Below are 12,583 nucleotides of genomic sequence, written 5' to 3'. Positions count from 1 at the left end.
CCTTGGCTCAACACCTCTTGGGTGGCTTAGCTGATTTTTAAATTTTATTTTAAAAATCACATATCGGACCGCGAGGAAGCGGGAGTGACAAGCAGCCAAGTCTGAAGATGGGAAAAGAGGAAGACCCTAGGGGGCTTGGAGAAGGAGGCGGCGGCGGCCGCAGGAGGTTAGCTGAAGTCCCAGCTGCAGAAGCAGCAGCCTTGTTGGTGACCCCGGCAGCGTGGAGGCTGCTGGGGGCGCCAGGAGAAGTCCCTCTCCTGAGGCCTGGGGACCCAGCACCAGGAGCCCTGCCTTCCCCCTCGTGGCCTGGAAGAGCAAGAAGAAGACCGAGCACATCCAGGGGGCAGGTGAAGAAGAAGACCAGAGCCAGACCAGGAGGCGAAGCAGCTGCAGGACGTGGGGTCCCTGCAAGAGCAGCCTGGCATCAGAACAGCCAAGGGCCACCGAGTCCACCTGCCGAGGGCCCGGGGCCCCCGCCTGGCCACCAGAAAGAGCAGCTGGAGCCCAAGGCCAAGAAGACCCCTCATGCCTCAGGTCCCTCGTCTCCAGGGTCCAGAAGGCCTTCAAAGCGGCGCCGTCCCCTGCGCCCAGCCGGAGCGGGGCGCCGGCCAAGAGGCGGCTGCCGGGCGTGAGGCGACTGAGGCACTGGCTGCGTGTGTCCCTCCGCGTAGGAACAGCGCTCTGCTAAGCCCCGCCCCCAGGCTCGGGTCTCCTCAGAAGAGGAGGAGGAAGTGAAGCCCCGCCTTCCACCTCGCGGCTCCATCCCGAACTGCCCTCAGCCTGCGCCAGGAAGCCAGCAGCCTTGATGGACAGCTCACGGAGGAAGAACACGGGGAAGCGGGACGCGAGGCTGGCCAATGGGAGGCGGCGCCCTGGCGGCGGCCAATCAGCTCGGGAGGGCGGGCGGAGGAGGAGGCGGGCGGGAGAAGGGAGTCGCTTCGGGGCGGAGGCTGCGGACTCGCTGGGGCGTCGAGGTGCAGGGCGGACGCGGCGCGGAGGGCAGGACGGAGGGCAGCTGGCCTAAGGAGACGGAAAGGTGAGCTTTGAATCCAGACATGTGTTGGGCTCTGTCTTTCCTCTGCTCGTGTCCTGAGGGGGGAGGGGCTTGTCTGCTCCACTTGGATTCATTTCTCCAGCTTTTCTGGTGGCCGCTGCTTCGGGTTGGAATCAGAGGCTGGCTAATGTAATTCTAAGCTTGGCCATATATTTTGCTTAGTTCTTCCAGAATTGCCCCCACCCCTAATTGAGAATGCCTTTCAGGAGCTGCAACAAAACAAACTGAAGAGCTGAGAAATGTTCCCACCCATCTGATTGCCTTAATGCACTTTCCTTAAGTGCACCAGGCAGTTCATTGATTTGGGAAACATGGATGTTGGAAACTTGAGACTTGCTCCCATCTTCATGAGGATGACATGTTCACTTTTAAATGTTCTGTATGCCTTACTTTTGGGTCCCCTGGAGCCGGCAAATCAGTTCCTATAGTAAAACTACATACAATATTATAAAACAGAGTAATAACTTCAGTTTTAAAAATGAGAACAAGAATGCTGAGAACATTTTTTTTTATTTGGATACCTGGTGGAAGAGATTAGTCTCTACTAACTTTTCTAAGCGTCTACTTAGTAGAATGAGCTTGGCATAGATTTCTTAGGAATACTATAAAGGCTGCCACTATCCAAAAAGCTTTACTTCAATACAGAAATGCAAGGTTGAGTTGTTGAGTGTAGTCTCAATATTCTCTGTGTCTCTCTCTATATGAACTTTGCTATATGTCTTTTGAAGGTTTTTGGGATCCGAGTTGTTCATTAAATATGCTACATTTTGTAGCTCTTGCGCTTTAAATTTTCTAGCCTGGAGCTATTTGCTGCAAACTGGCCTAGTGTAGCCTTGAGGCCCTTTTGTGAAGCCAATTTACTCTCATTAAAATGAAATCTAGTTTCTCAGCATTCTCAAGATCCTGGCCCTTGTCGTTTAAGAGAAGCCTTAGTTGAATAAGTTATACTTGAATAAGTTACCTGTTACAACCTACGTTAGTTTAGCGTGTTCCTGTAATCAGTAGATTTAATTCTTATATTTTATGGTGGGAATTATCTCTGGCAGTAAAAACCTAGGTCATGACATTTTATATTTTTATTTATGTTCTAAGTACTTAATACTTGTTTCCATTTCAGATCTTGTGAAAAGCGGTATGATAATTGTGTGGTGGTGGACTTTCTGGATAGAGGCTTTCATCCTGTTGTTGTTTAGTTGTTTAGTCGTGTCCGACTCTTTGTGACCCCCCTGGACCAGAGCACGCCAGGCACTCCTGTCTTCCACTGCCTCCCGCAGTTTGGTCAGACTCATGTTTGTAGCTTTGAGAACGCTGTCCAACCATCTCGTCCTCTGTTGTCCCCGTCTCCTTGTGCCCTCCATCTTTCCCAACATCAGGGTCTTTTCCAGGGAGTCTTCTCTTCTCCTGAGGTGGCCAAAGTATTGGAGCCTCAGCTTCAGGATCTGTCCTTCCAGTGAGCACTCAGGGCTGATTTCCTTCAGAATGGAGAGGTTTGATCTTCTTGCAGTCCATGGGACTCTCAAGAATCTCCTCCAGCACCATAATTCAAAAGCATCAATTCTTCGGCGGTCAGCCTTCTTTATGGACAAGCTCTCACTTCCATACATCACTGCTTTCATCTTAACGTAAACTAATTTAGAGAGGTTTGTGGAAGGACAGTTTCCGATATCCTCTTCCTCATGAAGCCACCTGTGTCCCAAATAGTCTGTCCAGGGAATCAGAAGGGGGTTCCAGAACCATGTGAGATGGTGTGCAGGGGAGTGGAGGGGTAGAAAACACTTCTGTGGATTTCTTTAAGTTAACTTGCTTTAGGATCCACGATCTGGCTGATCTCCCTCCACCATGATGTCTTAAGCTCCTCCCCCCCCATGAGGACTCCCCCATCCAGAGATGATTTTCAGGGGGTATAGGTGACTTCAGAGGTCAGGAGGGGACAGGAAACTTTTCTTTCTTCACCATTTTTCCGTTCCCTTATTATTCAACAAGCCATATTAATGACTGCAATGATGTGTGTTGCAAAAACCCAGTCTTGAACTTTAACCCAACTTTTTAATTTTTACTTATTATGAATTAACTTAGAAATCTTAGGAAACTGCATAACATAGCTGAAGTTTTCAGAGCAGTGAATATGGAGGACTGCAATAAATACCTGGATCTTACCTGATCTTCTTGATAAGATATATATCTTCCAAGAGATACTGTCATACTTTGCAATCTTTCTGGCTTTTCTGCTAATCACAAACACCGGCTTATTAATTCAGACAACACATTAAACCAAAATAAGCAGCCTTCTGTAACAGGTGCTTGACCTAATGTCCAAATGGACAGTGTTTGTTGCTATGGCATCTGCAATACAGGCCTGACCCTTGAGACTATAAAAACGTCTATATCATTATCTAGCCACAGTATTGTGCTGATCTAAATGAGACAGCTTTTAGTCGTAAAGGGAGCTTCCTAGTTAGGAGGAGTTGCCACGAAAGGGGAACGAGCTCTTGTCATACAGAAATGTGTATACTTGTTGTGCATGCAGATTATGTAATATGCCAAATGGTTACTCTTGCAGGCTGTTTCACAAGTGTCAGTTGTTACTGAGTTTAAATTCAGTTGAAGTGCAAAATGAACTCCTAGCTTCCATTGTTAACATAGTCTTGGTTGGAGGAGAAGGAATTAACTGATAGGCCAGAACAACACTGAATGGTTTGATTCTTTGCTGTTGCATGACTACCCAATTTTACTATACTGTGGAATCAGCGTTCGAAATTAAATGGTTGCCAGCCGGTTTTTTGTGACTCATTCCACCTAGCAAAGGAGATCTTGAGATCTCTGGCTAGGGTTCCCTTTCTGTTTGCTCCCCAGGAAGCTTTTTGATGTGCTAAATGAGCTGTGAAGAAGCAGTTGTGAGGGGACAGACACTTTGTGGTTTGCAAACAAATGGATTGCTTCTCTCTTGCAGAGGTGGGGCGCAGCAGGGGAGATCTAGCTGTTTTGCTGTGACTTGGCAAACTGAAAGAAAATGGTTCACCCCAGTGAGAGCCAGTGTGGTGTCTTGGTTAGAGTGCCTGTAGGACTAGGACTTGGGAGACCCGGGTTCTAATCCCCACTCAGCCATGAAGTTCACTGGGTGTTGCTGTCCTCTGCGTACCTAAACTTAAGTCCCAATGTGTTCTCTTTATGACCTGTTTTGCTATGGCTGGTCACAACCCTCTAAATACCATATATGTTCAAATATATAAAAGGATGTCACACAGAGGAGGGAGAAAGGTTGTTTTCTGCTGCTCCAGAGAAGCGGACACGGAGCAATGGATCCAAACTACAAGAAAGAAGATTCCACCTAAACATTAGGAAGAACTTCCTGACAGTAAGAGCTGTTTGACAGTGGAATTTGCTGCCAAGGAGTGTGGTGGAGTCTCCTACTTTGGAGGTCTTTAAGCAGAGGCTTGACAACCATATGTCAGGAGTGCTCTGATGGTGTTTCCTGCTTGGCAGGGGGTTGGACTCGATGGCCCTTGTGGTCTCTTCCAACTCTATGATTCTATGACCACAAATTGCAAAAAGAACCAAATATATTCTCTCTCTCAAAAATAACAGAAAGTGCTGCTGCATTGGGGAGAAAAATGGTGACTAGCCATTCTGTTTTTGTGCCCGTAACTCAGGAGCCATGTGGCAAATAGCTTTCCTATCCCAATTTATAACACTGTGGAATATATATGCTGTCTGAATGTGTCATCTGAATTTAAAAATTATTGTGGCAAGATAAAATTGTGTATGCTTTGAAACTGCTTTAGTAACAATTAAACATTTTTTTAAAATCTGATTCTTGTACAGTGCAGTGAAGACTGCCACATTTGCCTAAAGGCTACTGAGATGTTAGTTAGGGTTCTCCTGTGTCCCCTCACTGTGTTCAAGACCTGTGCTTGCTTGATTTTTTTTGCTGATAAGTAGCATCTGAACAGGCCTTCAGTCTAAGCATAGCTTGAAACTATGAGGTACTGTAGGACTTTCATGCAAATATATTAATAACCATTTAAGTTTGGTGGCACTTGGCTTTCAATTATGTATTTTAAAGTGAAACTTGTTTTGTGTATTGACAGCATAAACTGGAGTTGCTGTGTGAGTTTAGAGTTGTGGAACTGCCTGCTCCTTGCACTATGTTCAGATTACATATTATAAAAGCATGACTCTTTCTTACTTAGACAAACATTTGCTTTAGAGGCATTTGGTTGATTTCATGTATGTGACCTGTAATTAGTTGTGCTGACTTGGCTTGGCAGGGTAGGGTGGTAGGCTATACAAGCATTTGAGAAGGTAAGAAATGTTGTTTGCTAAATAGACCTTAAGTTGGGTGTAACTTCAGTCTAGGGGGAAAAGCAAGACTCTCCAAGGTCTCTTAGGATGCTTTAGCTGCTTATGAATTGGGTTTTCCCCCTGCACATGCTATATATTTAATTGCATTGAGACACTTTAAGGCAATTCCAGTTCATGTATGGAAGAATGACCAAAGGTAGACAAGTAACAGAGCTCTTGAGTCAGATTCAACCCTGGGTTCTAAGAGATCCCTCCTGATAAAATTCTCAAGATAGAAAAGGTTTCCATTTTTTGATAACTCTGGGTTGTACTTCCCTAGAGGGGAAGCATTGCTGAGAAGCAGGGCAATAGGTAGAAGGTAAAAATTCAGCCATGAAGCTCACTAGGTGGCTTTAGGCTCAGAGACAATGGCGTATCCAATGTACCTTACAGTGTGGTAGAGGATAAAGTGGAATAGCCCCATGTCTATCATCTTGAGCTCCATGAAGCAATGTGAGAATCCAAAGGAGACCGATATATGTAGTTGACATTCATAATGACAGCACTCTTTAATACTCTAGTTTGGGAAGGCTTTCTTTGGGTCACTTCAATTGTGATTTAGACTGATTTTTTGCATCGTCTTCCGCATGTAATATGAAAATCACTGCTTTTGATTCCTTTTGTCTGAAAATCAGCATATATTTGGGGTAATAGTCTGCGTGAATTCATATTGCTTATGCCTCTTGCTTAAGTTAGCTTAAGGCAAACATTTTATGAGAAAAAGTTTAGGTGTACCCCTCAAAAGAAAAAGCAGACAAAGTCTAATGAATTTTAAAGCACTACTAAAGTTTGTATAAAATCGATTATCCCAGTAGTTTATTTGGGGAGCATTAGGCAAGGTACAAGTTTGTCATCTGAAAAAATGTCTAGGGAAATATATTAATCCCTGTGGAAGTACTGTATAGTTTGTAGTTCAACTGGAAATACAGGTTAGTGGATCATGAGCCTTGATAATGACACAAAGTCCATGTCTTTAAAGGTTAATCAACCAAGGAACTTAATTTCATCACTATATCAGAACTGTGACAAGTGTTGTATTCCCATAGAAACCACAATAATCAGCATCAAGAGCTACATTTCCGTAGTACTTTCTGTTTTGAGATAGCAGTGCATTGCATGCTTTTCTTCTGAAAAGACATACAACCTGGTAACATGTCGGGAAAGAATTATGGATTGAAACAGTGGAATGATCGTATGCCTTCTTACTCAAAAGTGGCACAAATTACATTGCGTGTGGTTTAGCTGTGGCATTTACCTGATTTACTACCTAGCTTTAATGCTATCAGTTATTTATTTGACTTAATGGTTATTGCATAGCTAGTATGCAAATTAAGCTTAATCTAAACAATCTAGTTTTTGAAATACTTGGAGAAAACACGGATGTTACTAGTGGCCAACATAAAAACACATTATACTACGCAAACTTTCTAAAGTGGAAAGTAAGCAGGGAATAAGATGAAGGCAGAAGTATAAAGGTATGGGTTTTTTTGGCATTAATATGACATTTATATTTAATCTGGAAAAACGAGTGGTATCTGCAGTGCAGTGTGGTTTGGTTCAATGTTCCAACCATACCGTTCTATTCCCCATCCTCTGTTTTATTTTTCTCCATCAGCATTCTTAGTGCCCAATGAACTGTTTTGGGTTGGTTGCCCCTTAAGGGCAATATCCATGATTCCACATGTGAGCAGATAAGACAGAATTTCCTCTCCCCCACCCCAGGTTCCCTGAAATTTGCTCTCAGGGAGGAAAAAAGAAATGGGAAATACTGTTAGGTGAATACTGCTCATTTCATGGGCAGACTGAAACCTTTGCCATTTTTTTATTACATTTATATTTCACTTTCCCTCCAAGGTGCTTAACGTGGCACACACAGTTTCTCCCACTCTCACATTTCATCTTCGCAACAACCCTGTGAAGTAGGAACTGCTGAGAGGCAGTAAGTGGTCCAAGGCCACTCAGTCAGCTGTGTGGGACTATGGACTCTAGTCCACACAGGCTCTCAGGACATCATGCCGGTTTGTATGCCATCCTTAGTCTTTTATTTTAAAAGTTTTGTGCACTTCTGCAAAACTCAGGGTTTCTCTTAGCTTGCTTAAACTTCCCTCTTGTGAATGGATGGAGCATTTTTGACTATATAATCACCAGCAAGCAGATAATTGAGATCACTATTAGCAGTTCACACATATTTCTTCTACCACTTAAATGAAAAAATGTGAATTCAAATGGTAATTGATGGGCCACAGTAGAGGAAGTATGAAACGAAATTATTCAGGGATCTGCTCAAAGTCTTCATAAAACTTTCTGTAATTTGGAGCAGAGAAGGTGGCAATACTTAAACATGAAACCCACCGTACTGTACTGCAAATAATTCTGGACAGGGCTATATTTAAGTTATAATGGTCGATTCGTCTTGTATATTCCCGAGAATACAGTTCTTGTTTTAAAATAAAGCCTCTAGCGCATCACTCATACTCTGACCCATGAAATAGCAGTAAGATCATGTTACAGGCTGCTTCTAAATAGTTTTGCCCCCAGAATTTCTTCACAAAATAGTGTGGAAAGAATATGTTGGGAAAATTAAGCTCTGCTTCCTGTTCGGCTGCATGCCACATATTCTTATCCCCTTTGGTAGGTTTTAGGGCAGATGAAAAACCTGCTTCCCTTATCTCAGACTTGCAGAACTACCTCGTAGAATGAAATAACCAAAGCCCCAAACATTAAGATGAATGCCTGTAAGAGCAGAGATTTCTAGCAAAAGAGAGAGATAAAGAAGAATAACTGAACTTGTTGCATGTGAAAGCTAATTGCTATCTGGTGTTCTACTTTGCAGAAGGTGCTGTTCCACTTTAGGCACCTGGTTACCTGGATAGGTAATGGTAGTATCTGCGAGCTGTGCAGACTCTGGTTTGGGGTATCAGCAGAGGAAGTAGTACTGTGAACAGTTTATATTGAAGAGCTGTGTTCTTGCATTGAATACAATCCCACAATATATTGGGATGCCTTTCTAGCTTAGATAGGGTATAGACTGCGGAATTCAATAGACTATATGGAGATGGCCGAAATGACTGGCAGAATCCGAGATCAGGGAGAAGAGTTGGTGGAAGAAGACTGGAGGAAATTTAAAATGTATTTGCAGAAATATTGTAAAATTTTTGAATGTTGAGGACATTGAAATGAATTGCAGGGGTTTTAGCAACAAGGTAAAATGCAAGATTGGATTAACAAATAGATAGACTAATAGGACATGAATTTGCTGAACTAACTTTCAAAAGGGATACAAAAATGGGAGACGCGAGGGAGTCAGGAAAATAAGTTAATCAAAGAGGAGAAATTAAGAAAGAAGGAATTTTTGTCTTTTTATATGTGTTTTTTTCTTTTCTTTTGTTGTGTTTAATGTCTGTATTTTTGTATTTTGTAATTTTGTATCTTTTTCGTCTTTTGTATTTTTTAAAACTTTTTTTATGGATAAAACCTAATAAAATATTATTTTTTAAAAAAGACTGCGGAATTCAAAGTAGCACTGATGAGATTTGACCTGTCAGTGCAGCCTTTCTGCTTGCCTGATGGAACGGCCTTCCTCCTATGTATCTGTATGCTCCCAGCTCCCCTCACCATTCTGGTTATCACAGAATCATAGAATGGTGGAGTTGGAAGGGTCCCGGAGAGTCATCTAGTCTGACCCCTTGTGATGCAGGAATCTCAACTAGACCATACTTGGCAGAGGCCATCCAAACTCTGCTGAAAAACTACCACGGAAGGAGAGCCCCATTGTGCTAGCAGGACTTACTGGACTGGCTCCCGTTAGTGTAACTACTTAGTTGACTCTGTACAGTGGTGCTTCGCAAGACGAAAATAATCCGTTCCGCGAGTCTCTTCGTCTAGCGGTTTTTTCGTCTTGCGAAGCAACCCTATTAGCAGCTTAGCGGATTAACGGCTATTAAAGGCTTAGCGGCTTAGTGGCTAAAAGGCTATTAGCGGCTTAGTGGCTTAGAAAAGGGGGAAAAAGCGGAAAAAAATTGGAACACTCGCAAGATGTTTTCGTCTTGCAAAGCAAGCCCATAGGGAAATTCATCTTGCGAAGCAGCTCAAAAACGGAAAACCCTTTCGTCTAGCGGGTTTTCCGTCTTGCGAGGCATTCGTCTTGCGGGGCACCAATGTATCTTTCTGTAGCCAAGCCAAAGGACGAGTAATTGAAATGATCACATATTCTTCCCCTACCTACACGGGCCTCCATTTCTCCCCTTCCTCTGTTGCCCTGTGTATACACAGAAAAATTAAACAAGAATCCTGAATTGACTGATTATGTTATAAACTAATTCAGACAAAGTACAGGGGGAAATCATTTTTGAAAACTAGGCATCTCTTCCTGTTAGGGTAAGATGGTTAGGAATGAGCCCTGGGGGGGGGTGGTTGAGGGAGACCACCTTAGCCTGAATATTGGGATCTGTAGATGGTTGGCATCTCCTCAGGGTGAGGGGGGGCATTAGGAACCTGTCATACCTGTTTGTTGTAAAATGCTGTGTACACAGATGGTACGGTATAAAATAAAATAATAAAGGTGCTGTCTTATTAAGGCAGGATCAGTCTGTTAGCCAGGACAGATAAGTGGAACCTCTTACATGCAGATGCTGTGGACATACAATGGTGGAGGGATGCTGCTCTCTTGTGCTGCTTGAAGCCTTTGCCAAAAGGAGAGATGGGTTTTTCAAGGGGGGGGGAGAGTTGAATTAAGAAAATTCCTAATTGTCAGGGCTGGTCGTTGTCCTCTTCAGATCACCACACAAACGCTTCTTGTTCTTTTATAACTTTTTATTGCGTATTAACAAATAATCTTGTAAATGGTTCTTATCTTTAACTATTCTTCCTCAGAGTCCCTTATTTCAGATACCTTCTGAGCTCTGCTTCTCTGTGACCAGCCACTCTTAAAATGGCAAAGGCGCCATTGTTCCTTTCGCTTTTCCGCTATTTTTTCTAGAGCTTGTATCTCCCCTTCTCCCAATCTGAGCTAGAATTTAGCCCTTGCCTTTCCTGGGAACAGCCGGTCCCTCCCTGTTGTTATCTTCTATTAGCTTCACTGCTCTCCTCCCCACCTTGGGGAAAAGATTATACCAAAAATATAAGGCACATTGGCATAAACATTAACATTTAAATTTATTTAGAGCATTGATCAAGTTCTCAGTGTGCATTAGAAGTACAGTGGTGCCTCGCAAGACGGAAAGAATCCGTTCTGTGATTCTCTTCGTCTAGCGGTTTTTTCGTCTTGCGAAGCAAGCCCATTGACGGATTAGCAGATTAGTGCTATTAGCGGCTTTTAGCGGCTTATCTGCTGATCGGATCAGCTGATAAGCGGCTTAGCGGCTTTGAAAAAGGGGGGAGGGGAAAAAACCCCACAGGAACTTGCACCTCCAAAACGGAAAACTCTTTCGTCTAGCGAGTTTTCCGTCTTGCGAGGCATTCGTCTTGCGGGGCACCACTGTATACCGTAAATTAATAGAGGCCATCTGTAGAATAGCAAATGGCTAGGCATACAATGCCTGGCGTGCCTGGTGTGCTCTGGTCCATGGGGTCACGAAGAGTCGGACACGATTAAATGACTAAACAACAACAAGAAGACATACAATAAGAGGTTTATAAAGGTCTCCAGGATAACATTTCAGAATCCTTTCCACACTGTGCCACACATTTGTTCAGTTGGGGAGAATTTGTTCTTTAAACACTGGTTACTTACACATCAGAAGTGGTTACAAACACACTTCAGTGAATAATTTTTCATTTTAGCTACTTTGGGCTACTGGAAAAGTCTTTTGAAGTATTCAATACACAACATGAATAGTTTGATCTCCGAAGAAGCCAAACATGTAAAATCAAGTCTCTGTTGATTTATGACATTAGTGTCAGGGAAGAGATAGAAGTTCCCAGTTTTCCAGAGGGAGAAAGTTTCCCCAAACTTCCACTGGGTGTGTGTGGGTGAGTGAAAATGCAGATATTGGTACAGTGGTACCTCAGGTTACATGTGCTTCAGGTTACATACGCTTCAGGTTACAGACTCCGCTAACCCAGAAATATTAACTCAAAGTTAAGAACTTTGCTTCAGGATGAGAACAGAAATCGTGCTCCGGCGGCGCAGCAGGAGGCCCCATTAGCTAAAGTGGTGCTTCAGGTTAAGAACAGTTTCAGGTTAAGAACAGAGCTCCGGAACGAATTAAGTACTTAACCCGAGGTACCACTGTATTATCAATGAAATCACAGTCTTGTAGGTGTTGAATACTAATGGTTCTTGCCCTAATTTCTGTGTTCTTTCAGATTTTGAGTATGGCCTGAATGCCTGACCTAGTTATGCTGTCAGTAATTGCTTCAAATCTGAGGCTTAAATGTGATGGCAGCAAACCTGTTTAGAATCATGACATTTGAAGGGACCCCGAGTCTCACCCAGCCCATCCCCCTGCAATCCAGGAATCTCAACTAGATCATCCATGACAGATGGCCATCCAGCCTCTGCTTCGAAACCTCCAAGAAATGAGTGTCCACCACCTTGTACATAAAAATGGGTGGATTTATTTTTTTAAGTGCAAAAGGTGATAATGGTGATAACCTCTCTGCAGATTGTCTTCCCGGGACTCAGCTATACATCTGGAAATAAAATGTTTTAGGTGTGTTTTAAGTGCAGTATACAATGTGACACTAGATGGCGAAAATTCAATGTATTTTTAAAAACACTTTTTTAAAAAAAAGCATTTCCAGAACTTTTTAAAATATGTGTGTAGTTTCCACTCTGGACACTTTAAATTTCAGCCAGCTCTGTGGTAAACTCATCTAAGAGAAAAGTGTCTGTGTGCATGCAGGGGGTGCAAAGGGGATTCAGCTCTTTTTTTGATCAGGTTTCTCGCCCACTCAGTCTGATTACAGAGCACTGTCTCACTTGAAAACAAAATTCTGCATCCCCAATGTATTAGTAAAACTGAACATATTGTGGCGTTCCAGTTACTGTATTTTTTTAAAATAATATTTATTGAGATTTTACAAACATTAAAAAGTTTCAAAGTTTAGACTTAACAAATAAGAACAAAAAATAACCTTAAAAAAGAAAAAAACTACAAAAGTACAAAAACAGAACACATGAAAAATACAAAATAGAAAACAGTTAACAAAAAGAAAAAAGAAAAGAAAAAGATCAATAATTTCATA

The sequence above is a fragment of the Podarcis vaucheri genome (assembly GCF_965113315.1).
Source record: "Podarcis vaucheri genome assembly, chromosome: 5".
Taxonomy (NCBI): Eukaryota; Metazoa; Chordata; class Lepidosauria; order Squamata; family Lacertidae; genus Podarcis; species Podarcis vaucheri.
This window is presented reverse-complemented; position numbering follows the sequence as displayed.